Here is a 17204-nt window from a genome sequence, read left to right on the forward strand (position 1 = left end):
ATCAGGAATTACCCATTATAATGTTTCTATACAAATTGTATGGTACTGGTCATGCAGTGATTAATTTCACATGGAATATTCGGTTCAGTACTTGAGTATTAATATTAAAATACTGGCCAGTGATTTATTACACATGGAATCCTTGGTTCAGTACTTCAGTACTAATATTGAAATACTCATCAGTAATTCAACACAAGTATTTATTACACAAGTATTTTTCACCTAGTATTAAATGCTTTCTCATCAGAAATTTAATACTAAATATTCAATACTCGTCCTGTATTAAATACTACTTTCATAAATTACTGACCAGTAATAAAATACTATGCAATACTTGGATCACAGTGATTCAAGTACTAATAAATACTTAATTTTAGTATTATTAATACACAAAATAAGTATTTATTACTAACCAGCTAGTAATACTTTTTTGTAAGGGACTGCAGCGTACAGTAAAACTATTAAAACCGACGATTCTGTAGTACAATTAGACGATGATACAATTATCGAAATATTAAGTTTTATTATTGTAAATAAATGTTGCTTTGTCGTTTGTAAAGTTCTGACAACCATGCCTGCGGTCTATAATCAATTAAGAATAAATCATATGTTACAAGTTACTAGCGAAGCACAAGATGAAAAAATAATTCCGATTCAGCTGATAAAACGTAACTTGTGGTCGTCGAAATGAAATGTGACAAATTTCTTTGTACAATGCCGAACCAATTTGAAACATTATAACTATATATTAATATATCACTTTAATTATCAGTTAAAAAAACAAAATGTATCTGTTCATAATTCTTCATATTTGTACACTTATATAAAATATATTTCTAATAAATTAAGATTAATTACAGACTGGCGTTTAATTTATTATTAAAAATTCCGTGAAAGTTTATCTAACATATAGTTAAAATTATTTTTCATAATTTTCTATAAAAAAGTATCAAAATTGATTCAGCTCTTCTGGCGTAAAAACAGCACGCGTAGAAATTAGTATATTCAACTTAATTTTTCATAAAAATCCATAGCTTTCTGTGAAAAAGTATAAAAAATTGTAGTTATTCATAGTTTTTCATATATCTGAATTATTAGATGTATGAAAATCGAAAAATTTCTATGAATACCCAGACAGCACGCATGTCCAAAAGCGGGACATAAGACGTCTAAAAAGCATCTAAAAGACGTGTTATGTCCCGATTTTGGACTTGGTGCTGTCTGGGTATTCACAAAATATGATTTTCATAGAAATTTTTTCCGTCTGCTGCTTCTAAACAATTCGGTTAATATCGTTGATATACGATAGATAACGATTAGCTGCCGTACAGAAGATAATTGTCAGTCGGAAAATCCTGATAAGAAACGATAGATGTGTCGGTTCGGTTAAGTCGTATAAATATCGACGAGATGTCTATCGTATTAACCTTATAAAAACATATGCAAAGTAGAAGGTTTTCAAACGATTCAATTTATATCATTAATATACGATAGAAAACGAACCGATTTGCTGCCGTACAGAAGATGATAAGTTGTATGTCGGAAAATCCTGATAAGAAACGATAGATGTGTCATATAAATATCGATAAGATGTCTATCATTTTATTCTTATATATCCGTATTAATGCATACGGTAAAATTATTACCATAAATAACGATACATATTATATCGTGTATATACGATTGATTCAGACGGGCAATAATTGTACATATAGAAAACGATTCATAACTATAAAATTTGTATAGTTATTTTCTTATTCGGACCTAAAACGATAGAAACCGATTCGATTCGATTAATGTTTTATCTGTCTTCTAAATAAGCAACGATAGAACCGATAAGATACGATTAAAAACGATACAGATATAGCCGTTTTTAATCGTTTTCTATCGGATATGGTTACCAGGGTAAGCCTTTATTATTTCCTATTCAAGGATTTGAATTGTTTTAAATATGGTACATCACATAAGCCACCTATTCCTATATTGAGAAATATGGGAGCATCGATCTTTATACGTCTTCAGGCCGAACTTGTCAAAGATATTTACTACCTACATCCTGAACCCAAATACACTGCAATACATGATATTACCAAATCACTTATAATAATTCGCGAGCTTATTAAATGCATCACATTAAAACACTATAACAACGTGAGTGCTACTTGCGTTTTTGGTATCAATGTTGATTTTATTAGAAACTCAGAGAACGAATTCTATGTATATGGCAAAGAGGCGATCACTTTTAACATTGTTTCCTTAATAAAGTTATACATAAAAACCAAAAATGATAATGGTATTGTTTGTCCTGACAAATTGATGATGGAAAACAGAAGCAAAGAGGTTCGGAATTGATTGAATGGTAGAATTGATGATGTGGTATTCAACAGATACTTACCTTGTTCTTTTGTAGCTTTGACGTTAATGTATTTTGCCGCTCATGAAATTGCGGATTAACCAAGATATACGAAAAACTTCGAAAGATATCGACGAGGTCTTAGGATAAACAAATGGGCATCTTATGAAACGATTAATAGCATGGAATATTTAAATGCTGTGATTAACGAAGCTCTCAGAATGTATCCGGTTATTATATACCTACCTATAATAATAGACAGATTATGCATAAAAGACTTTGAGCTACTACCGCGGCATTACCAGGGATGAAACTATTTTCTATAAAGGAAAGACAAGGCATATGGATACCGGTTTATAGCCTTATGAACATGATGCTAAATACTTTGAAAAGCCGGAAAAGTATGATCCCGAGCGGTTTCTTGGTGAACCGTAAAGATATGCTTCAATATGAAACCTGAAGGTGGTTTCTGGCTAAAGATGTTACCCTAAGGAAAAATTATATTATATTCTTACAGCTAATCTTGTCAGTGGAATAGATATACAAAAATTTTAATAATTTTATGATTTCTTATTTGGAAATAAAAGACATTTTAATATAAAATAATAATTTCTGTTATTTTGTTAATTAATAACGTCCCAAAATAACATTAATTTAAAGAAAAATAATTCGTAAAATTGTTTAAGTTTCTCAAAATACACATATGTTATTTATACACATACAATCTTACAATTAAAAAATTTTATATTAAAGCAAATTTTTTATATATTAAAATGAAATAGCATTTACAAAAGTCAAGTTTGCTCAAAATATAATCATATGTTTTTATATAACATATTATCATTTAAATTTCAGATGAAATGGAAAACAACGATGCCAAAATGAACACAAAAGAGGACATTTCTTTCTTAATTATCCAGTAAAAAGATGTTTATGTTGCTGCAAGTTTAACAAACAATGATACATGCATTAGAAATGTTTTTATTAAAGGTAATTATTTTATCTTTAAAACGTATTTCAGGCAAAAAAGAGAGCATAAAAGAGATTAATATCATGAATTAAATATCATTTCTCATGTTGCAATCTTATTATTGATCGTATTGTGATGCAAATTACTTTTCTTCGTAATAACTGTACAATTATTGTTATCATAGTAATTATACTTATACTTATACTTTTCTACTGCATTTCTGTGCGATTTTTGTAAGAAATATTTTTATAATTTTTTCCATTGAGATAACGACGTATTGTGCACATAAAAGCGTTATTAAAAATAGTTTAAGCAAACAATTACATTATAAATTAAAAGCAAAAATTAATTATACATTAATACAAGTACAAAAATATTATATGGAAAAAATTATGTTAGAATAAAAAAAGTCAGAGATTAGTTAATTACAGGACATTATTTTATTACAAAGTCTATGAGTCTATATGTATATAATGTAAAATATACGCCTTTGTTGAATGTTACGTAGTGTTTAGTTCCATTGAATCACTGTCTGAAAATTACTTTACGCGTTACGTCATACTGCGCAATAGACCCCTCCTTGTAATACGTGACACATATAACAGAAAGATTAGTCGCAGCAGCAGTTGACCATTATAGCTTGACGTATAGTGTCATATTGATCGAATTTATCGGTATTTTAATAATATTTGAATAACAGTGTTGTTTTTACTTTTTTTCACAAATTTAGTTCAATCGCGTATACATTTATCAGCATGATGTATATAATTATTTTGTCGGTGATAACGGCTATTCTAGGTCTGTATTACATTCTCTACAAGGATTTAAATTTTTTCAAAAAACATGGAATACCATGTGCAAAACCTTTACCGTTACTGGGAAACATGGGACCGACACTACTCCGTCGGAAATCCATTGCTGATCTTGTAAAGTCGACGTATAATTTACATCCTGACGCCAAATACGTCGGTATGTATGATTTGACTCAACCACTCATAGTGCTTCGCGATCCCGAGCTTATTAAAGCTATCACATTAAAACATTTCTAAATGTTTATGGATCATCGTCGTTTCGTCGACGAAACTCAAGATTCATCGGCAGAAATCTCGTTGCCCTTCGCGGTGAGAAGTGACGGGAAGTACGATCTATATTGTGTCCAGCCTTCACATCCAGTAAGATGAAAAATATGTTCAACCTGATGTCGGATTACAGCATCGACTTTAGCGATTACTTAGCGCAATTGTCACCAGAGAAGAGAATGATGGAAATGAAAGACGTCTTCACGAGATATACAAATGACGTAATCGCTACTTGCGCTTTTGGCGTCAGTGTAGATTCTACACGGAGAAAATTTTATGTTAAATTTTATTATGCTGCCGCACCAACTGCGGACCATCAAGATGCCCAAGTTTAAATGCTATAGTCTTGTGTAAAATTACTATGTCCATAGCATTTCTCATATGAGAAATCCGAAGAATGAATTTTATGTATATGGCAAAGAGGTGACCCTATTCAGCGGCGTTGTTCTTTTAAAGTTCTACATATTTAGAACATTACCTTGGCTGGCACAAATATTTAAATTGATATTTCTTCGTAAGAAGATAGCGAATTTTTTTCCGAGATATCTCGTAGAAACCAACATAAAAACTAGAGAAGAAAAAGGTATTGTTCGACCAGACATGATACAGCTGATGACGGAGAGTAAGGGTAAAGATGGCAGGATGGATTTGACTCGATTGATCGACGATATGGTGGCACAAGCATTTACTTTCTTTTTTGGAGGCTTCGACAGCAGCTCGACGTTAATGTGTTTTGCCGCTCACGAAATCGCAGTAAATCAGAATGTATTGTACAAGAACGACTTCAAAATGAGATCGACAAGGTTTTAGAAAATAATAACGGACAAGCACCTTACGAAGCGGTCAATAGTATTATATTTGGATGCAATAATCAATGAGGCTCTAAAAATGTATCCAAGCTTAGCGTTGGATAGATTATGTGTGAAAGATTTTGAATTACTTCCGACATTGCCAGAAATGAAGCTCCTTACTATAAAAAAAGGACAATAAATATGGATACCGATTTATGGACTTCATCATGATCCTAAATACTTCGATAAGCCAGAAAAGTTTGATCCCGGGCGGTTTCTTGGTGAGCGGAAGAAACATAGTCTTAACTGCAGAGCTTTTCTTCCCTTCGATCTGGGTCCGAGAATGTGCATAGGTAACAGATTTGCATTATTGGAAACGAAAGTTTTTTTAGTTTATCTGCTTGCACGTTGCGAACTACATCCGAAAAGACGCCGTTACCGCTGAAGATCGGCAAAGACGGCTTAAATCTGACGCCTGAAGAAGGTTTTTGGCTAAATGTAATACCAAAGAAAAATATGCATGCATTACACTGTTGAAATTAATAATGGGACACATTTAGCGTGAGAAAAGTTTATATCTTCTTAATTACACTTTGAAATTTTAGAAATAAAAGGAATATTGTTACAGAAAAACATTTTATGCGCTGTATGTGTTACTAAACAATAACTTAATATTTTATAAGAAGAAAAAGAATTTCTAATTTGTAGGGTAAATATTTACCCTTACGAACCCTCTTCCAATGACTTTCTCCTTTACATATATTATAGAGATCATCCTCCTAAGTAACCTTCAGAAGGTTTTAGTCGACGCTCGTTGTTTATTATAAAATTATAAACAAATATAACTGCGAAATATAACACTTTGTATTATTGCTTAGGGAAGTAATTTGTTGATATGTGTGCATAAACAGTACAGTCAGTACATATGTGAGCGGAAGAGGGGCTATCGCCTTAAGCACTAATACAAAGTGTTAATTTCTTAAACTTTTTTGTCAATAATTTTTTAATAAATAACGAATGACGGCTAAAGCTAAAAAAAACCGCGTTTCTGAAATGTGGGTGCATAAAATGTAGATTAAAAAAAATATATATCTTAATAATTGATCCCCTGATTGTATGTCAAATGTAGAAATTCGTGGAGCAACATGTTAATCGTTTCGAGTTTCTCGATATACTAAATATTTTCATTTCCTGACGATTGATGTACGAATATGATGACCTTTATGAAGGTTTATATGTAAACATCGTAATAGTGAGAAGTATTTTTTTAAGGAACGAGTTTATATATTGAAGCTATACATATATCATATGAAGGTTTCTTATACGGAATAATGAATTAAATTAGATCATATTTTTCAAATTTCTTTTGTTTATAACTTTTTAATAAACAACGAGCGACGGCTAAAACCTTCTAAAGGTTACTCGGGAGGATGATATATGTGTCTATAATATATATAAAAAAGAGAAAGTTAATGGGGGGGGGGGGTCGTAAGGGTAAATATTCACCTTTTGATTTAATTTTCAGGTAAAATAAAAAACAAGACAAAGGATGAAGAAAGCAAAATATTTAATTCTTGATTTTATGATACAAGTGTTTATATTGACGCAAGATAAAACTATACAGATAAAGATAATTGATGGATGAATCATTAATATTTTATATAAATATTTGTGATATATCCAAAGGTTAATTTACCATTAAAAAATAAAATATGCAAAAGCGTGTTAACCGTACAAAATGGAGGTAAATAATGAAACTATAATAAACAAAACTATATAATAAACAAAACTATAATAAAAAATACTAAAAATACTAATAAACTAATAGGGGGCGGCGCGGCGGTGTGGTCTAGTACGTGGTAGAGCGCCAGACTCGTAATCTGAGGAACCAGGTTCGAGTCCACTAGAACCACCCTTACGGAAAGAAACTACAGCGGATTACAGAAAATTATATTACAGGAACTACATAAAAGTATTACACGAAATTACAGACTGAAGTATTGTAATATACTGTAATATTTTCGTACTATACGCTCGGATTACAGGAAAATATTACAGGAAAATAGCCTGTATTCTGTCATTTAGTAGCTCCCGCTTGATTTTAGAGAATTTTCCTCTGAAATACAGTCTCAAGAAGATATTTTAAAATCTAGAGGAATATCCTCTAACCATGAGACACTAAACTTAAGATTGGCAGTCCCCTAATACTAGAGGACACTGATTTCCGATATTCACCCGGCATAAAAAAAATATTTTTTTCGAAATTTTATTACTATTTTATAACTAAATTTGTTTCTTAAGATGCAGTCTATGATTATAAATATTTTTTTGTATTTGAAAAACCTTACCTTGGTGGGATTCGAACTCGGGACCTCTGGATCGTGAGCCAATGAATCATGGAAAAGTTTTTTTCCGAAAAAACCGCGCCCCTCCGTGCAGATGCAAAGAAAACTGGGCTCCGTCTTTCGGAAGAGACGTTAAACCGTTGGTCCAAAGGAGGAAACAGTAAGGTAGTGGATGAATTAGAGGTTAGGGTTGGGTACGTCCCTTCAAAACGCCCTTTAAGGCTCCTTGGGGTATATAAAGTAAAATTTTTTATCCTTTTTTACTAATAAACTAATAGTAAAAAACATTTTGTATTTGAGTGAATTTCTATCCGTGTAGAGAATTTTGTGTGTTAAATTTTTAACATACACTGGCCCTTATGGAAAGAAACTACAGCCAGTAAATATTACACTTGTGTAGTTACTACAGGACCCCCTGTAGTTATCACAGAAAGGAACACAATAATCTGTAGTTATTACACGCTGTAATTCCTTTAGTGCGTGAAATTCCTGTAATATGGAATACATGTCTAATCATGAAGTGTGAAATCCACTACACGTGTAATCCACTATATGTGTAATATACTACACGTGTGGTAAGTGATTTGTGTAGTAGACTACACGTGTAATCCATTATATGTGTAATATACTACACGTATGGTAAGTGACTTGTGTAGTAGACTACACATGTAATCTACAAAATGTGTAATACACTACTACACGCGTGTATTAAACGTAATGCTACCAGTAATCCATGAAATTTGAAATAGCGAGTCTCATCATATATGGAGGGGTAAAAACAACAGTGGTGTAAGTCAAATTTTTAAAAATATTTTCTCGTGTGCATAGATGCAATTTATATATTGTACAGATTGCATCTATGCACACGAGAAAAGATTTTTAAAAATTTGAGTTACACCACTATGGTTTTTACCCCTCCATATATAGTATATTTTTACTTTAATGCAGCTGTATATAAATTATTTCTATAAATATTGTTTGAAATTTATTAGATTTAATGTATTTTTTAACCACATTTTATTATTTTTTATTTTTATATTTTATAAGTAAATAAATATAAAAAAATATAAAGTATCAGTGTGTATACAGGGTATTCGCCATTTTGACATCATATAAACATATATTTTTCTTATATATATTATAATTATACACTACAGATTATTTTCCTATAATTCCACAGTGATATTACAGGCTATTATTATCTTGTAATATCGGCAAGATATTCACAAAAAAAAAATATTCTACTGATAAGTGGGGAAATTTGTTTCTTAAGATGATTTTTGAAAAATTATATATTTGCGCTGGTTATGACATATGTAGACTATATATAACACTTACATCAAATTAAGAAGTAGTCTACCACGTAAGGCAGTTGGCTCACGATCCAGAGGTCCCGAGTTCGAATCCCACCAAGGTAAGTGTGTTTTTCAAATACAAGAAAATATTTATAATCGTAGACTGCATCTTAAGAAACAAATTTAGTTATAAAATAATAATAAAATTTCGAAAAAAATAATTTTTTTTTATGCCGGGGGAATATCGGAAATCAGTGTCCTCTAGTATTAAGAGGACTGCAATCTTAAGTCTAGTGTCTCATGGTTAGAGGATATTCCTCTAGATTTTAAAATATCTTCTTGAGACCGTATTTCAAAGGAAAATCCTCTAAAATCAAGCAGGAGCCACTAAATGACAGAATACAGGCTATTTTCCTGTAATATTTTCCTGTAATCCGAGCGTATAGTACGAAAATATTACAGTATATTACAATACTTCAGTCTGTAATTTCGTATAATACTTTTATGTAGTTCCTGTAATATAATTTTCTGTAATCCGCTGTAGTTTCTTTCCGTAAGGGGGTTAACGTATTATATTGTCATTGTGTTATTTTGACTTTTCTTTAAATTAATATTTAACGTTTCTAATAGTTAAAATAACACAATTTATATGTAAATGCACAAATTCTTGGTGATATATTTTATATATGTTAAAATAAACATCTAATTAAGTTGTGTTATATATATATTAGGTTGGGGAAAAAGTAATCTATTATTTTTTCGGTAGATGGCTTTAGTGATATATATCACGTGATGTATTAATCGCATAGGTTAGAAATCCTCAAGTAACTTTACTTGAGAATCTCTAGTATAGGATAACCTATAACTTTTTTGTGATTGGTCGATTCAGTTGTGAGTTATAGCGCGTAAAAGATGGACGTCAGCAAAGAGAAAATTCGGTATTTTTACAATTTTGCTTCAATAAAGGCGAAAATGCAAGCCAGGCGGCTGAAATTGTGAATGGTGTTTACGGTCCCGATACTGTCACAGCCGCAATCGCGCGCAATTTTGGTTTCGTCGATTCCGTTCCGGTAATTTCGATGTTAAAGATGCACCTCGCACAGGTAGGGACCAGGGGTTCTATGAGAAAGGCATCATGAAATTACCTTTGAAATGGCAACAAATTGTAGAACAAAACGGTGCATATTGACCCAAATCGAACAATCCTAACTATGTTAAATAAAGCCTTGAAATAAACGAAAAAATAATGGATTACTTTTTCCCCAACCTAATATATATATATTGAGAGAAAAGTATATATATATTATATATATATATATATATATATATATATATATATATATATATATATACTTTCCTTTCTATATAAGAGTTTTCACCTGTTAAATCGAGACTTCTTATGTTATATAATTATATATTAGATAGAAATATTGTTTGTCTATTTTTTGCAAGAAAAAGAGAAAAAAGCATAACATTTAATGTAAGAATAACATTTTATTTTAATTAAATTTAACATTATAAATGTGTTAATTTAACATAAACTTTGCTTACAAATAGCGTCCATGTGTTAAAATTTTGTGTTAATTTTTTACATATTATTTGTGATATTTATTTACATATTTGCCTTCTGTTAAATTAACATAAAAATTAGACTGGATAAATTGGGACATGTAAAATGTGTTAAATTTAACACAAAATTTTTTACTGACAATGAGTAAGAAATGAAATTAAATGGCTATGCACGAATGTCGCTCATGTATAGCCGTTATTATTATGTACACAGCGCTCCTTCTAAATTCCTCGCTGTGCGTGTAACAACCGTTACCTTTGAGTTGTCTCTTCTTGCCGAATCGTGCAAACACGCGCTGATTTGCAGATTTTTATTAATTAATAACTCATTATTTATTGTCATCATCGCAAAACGGTACAAGATTTTTCTATTCAGTTTAATACACTCTACCTACTCTCTACGGATGTTACATTTATTATCTCTGTATATATGCCAATTGCCATTCTAATAAATATCAATCTAATCGTTATTTTAACATTTTTACGCTGTTTCTTTATTTAGTCACTATTGCAATATTTTTATATAAAAAATTTTTGTATATGACAAAGAAAAGTTTGTTATCATCTCCTGATCTGATTTCGATAAAAAAAGACGGTATGAAAAGGACCAAAGATTGAGATAATTACTTCTTATTTCGTATCGTGATCATTGATCAGTTTGTATTGTAACTATAGAAACACGAATTTTTTGTAATGTACTAATAATGTAATTGGATACTAGTAACACGGTATTCTCAATAATGTAATTAAGTGGCAAGTAAAAAGAAACTTTGAGAGTTCAACGCGATTGACGATGCGTATATATAAGTTAATTGTTATATCGATCCTTAATAGCTATTAGGACACATAATTATAAATCGGATATTTTGGCTCCGCTTTGAGCTATCTTCAGCGATGCGGTAACAATTAAATTAAAACAATCTCACGTTTTCCCTCGAGAAATAAGTGAGTAATTTCAAAATTTGATGGTCTAAAAATAAAGTAATTTTCTGCGCGGAATTCCAAGTAAAACTTGGCTAATAATCATAGTTTATTACTGTCATTTTAAGGTAAAATGAAAATGACAGTCACAACTTCAGCAAAAAGGAAAATTACCCACCAGCTCAGAGAACTAAAAAAAAAAGCATTTAAAACCATTAAAAAACAATGCAATTTGTAAGTAGAGGACGCCGTTACAATTGAAACAACGATATACTTAAGGTAGTTGTATCGCGACAGTATTAGTAAAAAATAAAGGTCACACTGCAATACGATAATGTATACGGAAAACTCTACTTATCTGTGTAAAACTTTTGACTGAGCTTGTACTGTTTTTACTGTTTTTACTCGCGTCAGTAATGTCAGTATACCATCAAGATTAGCTCGCGACGCTCGCGTTAGTATGCTATCGAGGTTATTTTGAATAAATAGAAGAAATAGAAGCAAAAATGTCTGTTGAACGTTACAAAGGAATTAAAGTAATTTAAATCGACCGTGACTGGCAATATATAACGTCTTTTTGATATGAACATTGAAAAACTGTGAGCCAACTTGGTTTGTCGGATTCACATAGCACTTTTTCGGATCAATCATCGAGACATTATTAATTTCGACCATGGGTTTTGGTCAGTTGATGTAATTTCTAAATTAAATAGTTTTAATTTTTATTGCGAAAAATATTACCCCAGCCAGGGTTTGAACCTGGAACCTCCCGTATACCGTGCGGGTGTCGTGCCAATTCGACCACTGAGGCTGTGGTAATATTTATCGCAATAACAACTATAAAATGGAGCACCGATTCTTAGGTCGACGGTGTATAATAAACAGAATAATAAATTTCTTTCGCCAGTATATAGAATAACAATTAAAGTAATTTAAATCGACCGTGACTGGCAATATATAACGTCTTTTCGATATGAACATTGAAAATTATACACCGTCGACCTAAGAATTGGTGCTCCATCTTATAGTTGTTATTGCAATAAATATTACCACAGCCCCAGTGGTCGAATTGGCACGACATCCGCACGGTATATGGGAGGTTCCAGATTCAAACCCTGGCTGGGGTAATATTTTTTGCAATAAAAATTAAAACTACTTAATTTAGAAATTACATCAACTGACAAAAACCCATGGTCGAAATTAATAATGTCTCGATGATTGAGCCGAAAAAGTTCTGTGTGAATCCGACAAACCAAGTTGGCTCACAGTTTTTCAATGTTCATATCGAAAAGACGTTATATATTGCCAGTCACGGTCGATTTAAATTACTTTAATTGTTATTCTATATACTGGCGAAAGAAATTTATTATTCTGTTTGTTACGAAGGAAGATTAATGAGAAAAAAAAGTATTGAAGAAAAGACTTAAAGCTTTAGCGGTAATGTCTGAACTACATATCTAATCTTCATATGCGCAGTGTTGCAAGATCTTTACAGGTTAGCTGTTGTATGCGTCCACCGCTATGAGAAATTGTGTACTTTGTGTAACAATTGCTTCAAAACTAGATAGATAAGGGTCTTGTACTTTTGTAAGAATATTTTTACAAGTCTCTTTTGTCATCTCTTTGTTTGTTATTAAAATCGTATGAGTAGTTTGATCGCTACAATTACAAACGTGATATAGGAAGCCGTTTTCGTCCTACGATACATGTAAAAAGTGCTAAGTTTGATTTCCATTATTTCAACTTTGGTATAGTCAAGCTTTTTCTACTTCCACGTGTGTGTAGAGCGTGTTTACATTAATATGCTGTTCAAATTTTAAAAGATTTTTATGAAAATGGGTTTTGTGATACAACTACCTTAAAAGACAATCTTGATTCCAAATGACCACCGTCTCGTCTGGCTGTCAGACGGTGACTCTGTGTGTGCGTGCGTGCGTGTGTGTGTGTGTGTGTGTGTGTGTGTGTGTGTGCGTGCGTGTGTGTGTGCGTGCGTGCGTGTGTGTGTGTGTGTGTGTGTGTGTGTGTGTGTGTGTGTGTGTGTGTGTGTGTGAGAGAGGCAACAAATAACCTATACAATGTGTTTAAACGATATTGCAAGTGAAGGGTTAAGAGTAATAGAAATGATAAAAAAGGCAAAACTAAAACCAAATTCAGCGCAAATTTTGAAATCACGAATAAATAAATTAATTGATTAATTAAAATAATGAGCGGAGTAAAATTAAAAAGAGTAAGCTGACAATAATGAGCAAGGTTTATAATTTACTTAAGGGGTAACACCACTCTAGAGGCCAGAAAAATAGAAGAATTTTTTGTGGTTAAAAAGAAGTAAATAAAAAATTTATTTAGAGGACTTTATTGTACACTTCTTAAAGTGTATGAAACAATTTTTTATTTTTTAAATGGCGTCGCTAGAGCCTTATAAGCGTAAGAGTTTCTTTGTGGGAGTTAATTGCTAGGCTCCCACATATTAAAAAATAAAAAATTAGATAATTATTTGGAATAAGGTCTTTTTTAAATTTTGATATTTTTTTGCGGCTTTCTTGATAAAAATCTTTGTTGTGACTCCGACCAGTAATAATCAATCGGAGGAGCCAAAAAAATATGTAACCTACCTATTTTTTTATCTATTTTTCTTTTTTAAGTATTTTTCAACTTTCCACGCAAGCGTTCAATTTTCTTTTACTTGGAAGTACACATGTAAGCGGGAGAAGGGCTACCGCCCCTTCCCCACAGGCAGGGGTGGGTGGGGGTGGACCTCGGTTCGCGTGGAAAGTTGAAAATCCGAATCATATAATGATAGATCTCGTGTGAATCTATTGTATTCACGCATATACTTTTCCATCCACACAACAATTGGGTTGGGTTAGGTTATTCTTTTTTTTATGGAGACCCCCGCAGCGCGGCGGGGTTGCGGAACCTACTACCTCTACGCATACACTTTCTGCGCGATACGAGATGCCACATGGGTTTACAACTTTCCACGCGTGTAAGTAAAAAAAAAAGATAAAGAAATAGGTAGGGTACATATTTTTCGGGCTCCCCCGATTGATTATCATGTCGGAGTTACAACAAAGATTTTTATCAAGAGAGCCGCAAAAAAATATCAAAATTCGGAAAAGGAGCTGTTCTGAATAATTACCAAAAATTGTTTCATACACTTCAAGACGTGTACAACAAAAACCTTTAAACAGATTTTTGATTTATTTTCTTTTTTAACCACAAAAAATTATTTTATTTTTTGGGCCTCTAGAGTGGTGTTACCCCTTAAAATTAGGACGTATGGTATAGGAATTCAATGTCTGATTGTGAATTACGACCATTTTCCTGAAATTGAATGTGCGCTATTTCGAAGAGAAACCGTTTTAATAACTAACTTTCACTGTTTAAAACTTTAACGTTCTTCTAATTGAATTCATGGTTGCAGTTAATTATGGTTGTAGTGTTCTGTGATGACGAAAGAAATGAGCGTGTTGAACTATGTTCTTTCGAAGATGATAACGATGCTCAGAAATTCTATGTTGCCTCATTGTTTGTCTTATAAGATGCATCGCAATTCTAGCAGGATATTTTATAAACAACGTTTTCCTTTGAATTAATTGCCATAGGAGAACATCTTTATGGGCCTTGATAAAGCCTCCAAGTTTATTGAGACTAAAATAGAACAATCTGGCACTAATATCTTTAATAATGTCCTTGAAATTTTCCGAAATAGTTGGGATATACGGTATCATAAACCAAGGTAGCTTGATTTCACTGCTCTCTATGGCATTAACATTATTTTGTTTGCATGTTTGTTCACTAAGAAGGGACGAGTCTCACAATCAGTTTATTATTATTTGTGTCAAATATAAAATTCAAGAGATAGTCATTGTTTAACAAAGTTTTAATTACCAGACTGATATTTTTTTATGGAACTTTGAGTGTGACAATAAAAAGAACTTATCTACTATGTCCATTATCGTGCTTCTCTTTTGAGAAAGGGAGTGCTAAGAAATTTAGATATTGTCCAGAAAATATGGATTTGTGGTAGTAAAAAGTTTAAGAAATTAACAGTTTGTGTCAGTGCTAAAAGAAGTAATTTACTAATATGTGTGCATAGACAAGTACACATGTAGGCGGGGAAGGAGCGGTAACCCCCTCAGCAGAGGTAGATGGGAATGGACCTCTGTTCGGAAAATTGAAAATTTGAACCGTACAATGATAGACCTAGTTTCGCCTTATAAGAAAGCCGGGGTGGGGTAGGATAGCCCTCGCTTCGTGTGAAAAGTTAAACATTCAAACTGTACAATGCTGTCCTGAGAATCACGCAAAGCGAGGTCCACCCCATCTCATCCCTGTTTACAGGCCGAAACGAAGTCTATTATTGTACGATTCAGATTTTCAATTTTCCACCCGAAACGAGACCATCCCATCTTATCCCTGCTTATAGGGCAAAACAAGGTCTACCATTGTACAATTTATCATTGTTCGGGTTTTCAACTTTCCACTCTAACCGAGGTCCACCCCATCTACCCCCGCTTATATGTGTACTGTCTATACACACCCTTAGTATTGACACAAATTCGTATGTTTTCAAAACTTCTGTTGTTACTAACTTTTTAATAAACAACAAACGACGGCTAAAATTTTCTGAAGGTCACTCAGGAAGGTGATTTCTATAATATATGTCAAGATCAAAGTCATCGGAGGTGGCTTCGGTAATGTGTATTTTTACCATGAGTGAACCTAGTATTCGCGACAATGTTTGCTTTTACTGAAATAAATTGTTTATTCATATTTGTTTGTATTTGTTTGCTTCATCTGAATAGTTTTTTAAAATACTATGTTTTCATAGTTCGTTAATCTATAATGTGTAACATACATATATAAATCTTGAATATTATATATACCTCTACCACGTTTCATTAGAATACTTATCTCTATAAATTTACTGTTATGTAAATTGCAAATAGATTATTTTAAAATAAAAAGAGATTTGTATACCTACTTAGTTGACTATTAGTTAACCAGCTAACATAGAGAGGAAGTAACTAATGGCAAACCTTCAAACACATTTTACTTTATTGCTGCTTGACGATTATCATTAAAACTTTGGCAAAAATAACGAATTTTATCGAATTTTTAACTTTTGAACTACCAATGGTTAATTCGATGAACTTCTTAACGGAAAAATTTTGATTTACTTATTTATGTACTTAAATGTTGAATAACACTACAATATTAGTTTAAATTTTTTTGACAATTTTGTTGTTAATATTTCAAATCTGTCTTATCTGATCAAATCATCTGTCAATGGGGTGGGGGTAGACCTCGATTCGCGTGGAAAGTTGAAAACCCGAACTGTACAATGAGACCTTGTTTGTAACATAGTTTGTAACATTTATTATCCTAGTAAAAGATTGTACTGCAAACATACATTACATTAATTACAACACATACATTAATTACAATCGTTCAGCAACGTATTAAACCTGGCACAATACCTAATCTATATAGTGACTGTTGGAAAGGATAAAGATCTTTGAATGATTTTAATTACATACATCAGACTGTGAACTATTCTCAGAAATTTGTAGAGTCTGTGTCAGGTGTACATACACAAAATATAGAACGATTATGGCGCAATATGCGTGCTGCTTTGCCTCGTTTTGGCATAAAACAATTAGAACATTATATAAATTACATAGCTGAATTTTTGTTTAAGAAACGGTACCATCTTAATCTACCGCCCCTCCCCCGCTCACATATGTGTACTGCCTATACACACATCAGCACACATATTACCTCCCTTAGTAGTGACATAAATTCGTATATTTTCTAAACTCTTTTTGTGAATAACTTTTTAATAAAAAACGAGCGACAGCTAAAACCTTCTGAAGGT

The 17204-nt window shown here is 32.1% G+C and overlaps 1 protein-coding gene and 2 pseudogenes across 5 annotated transcripts in view; 2 read left to right on the plus strand and 1 right to left on the minus strand.

Moving 5' to 3' along the window:
* The window catches only part of 5-ht7 (5-hydroxytryptamine receptor 7), a 561506-nt gene that overhangs the window by 491611 nt on the left and 52691 nt on the right, over positions 1-17204 (minus strand). The gene's annotated exons all lie outside the window — the stretch shown is intronic.
* Positions 4079-4737, plus strand: LOC139811837 (cytochrome P450 9e2-like; annotated as a pseudogene).
* LOC139811836 (cytochrome P450 9e2-like) lies at positions 4784-6648 on the plus strand (annotated as a pseudogene).

Source organism: Temnothorax longispinosus, chromosome 4 (assembly GCF_030848805.1).
Source record: "Temnothorax longispinosus isolate EJ_2023e chromosome 4, Tlon_JGU_v1, whole genome shotgun sequence".
Taxonomy (NCBI): Eukaryota; Metazoa; Arthropoda; class Insecta; order Hymenoptera; family Formicidae; genus Temnothorax; species Temnothorax longispinosus.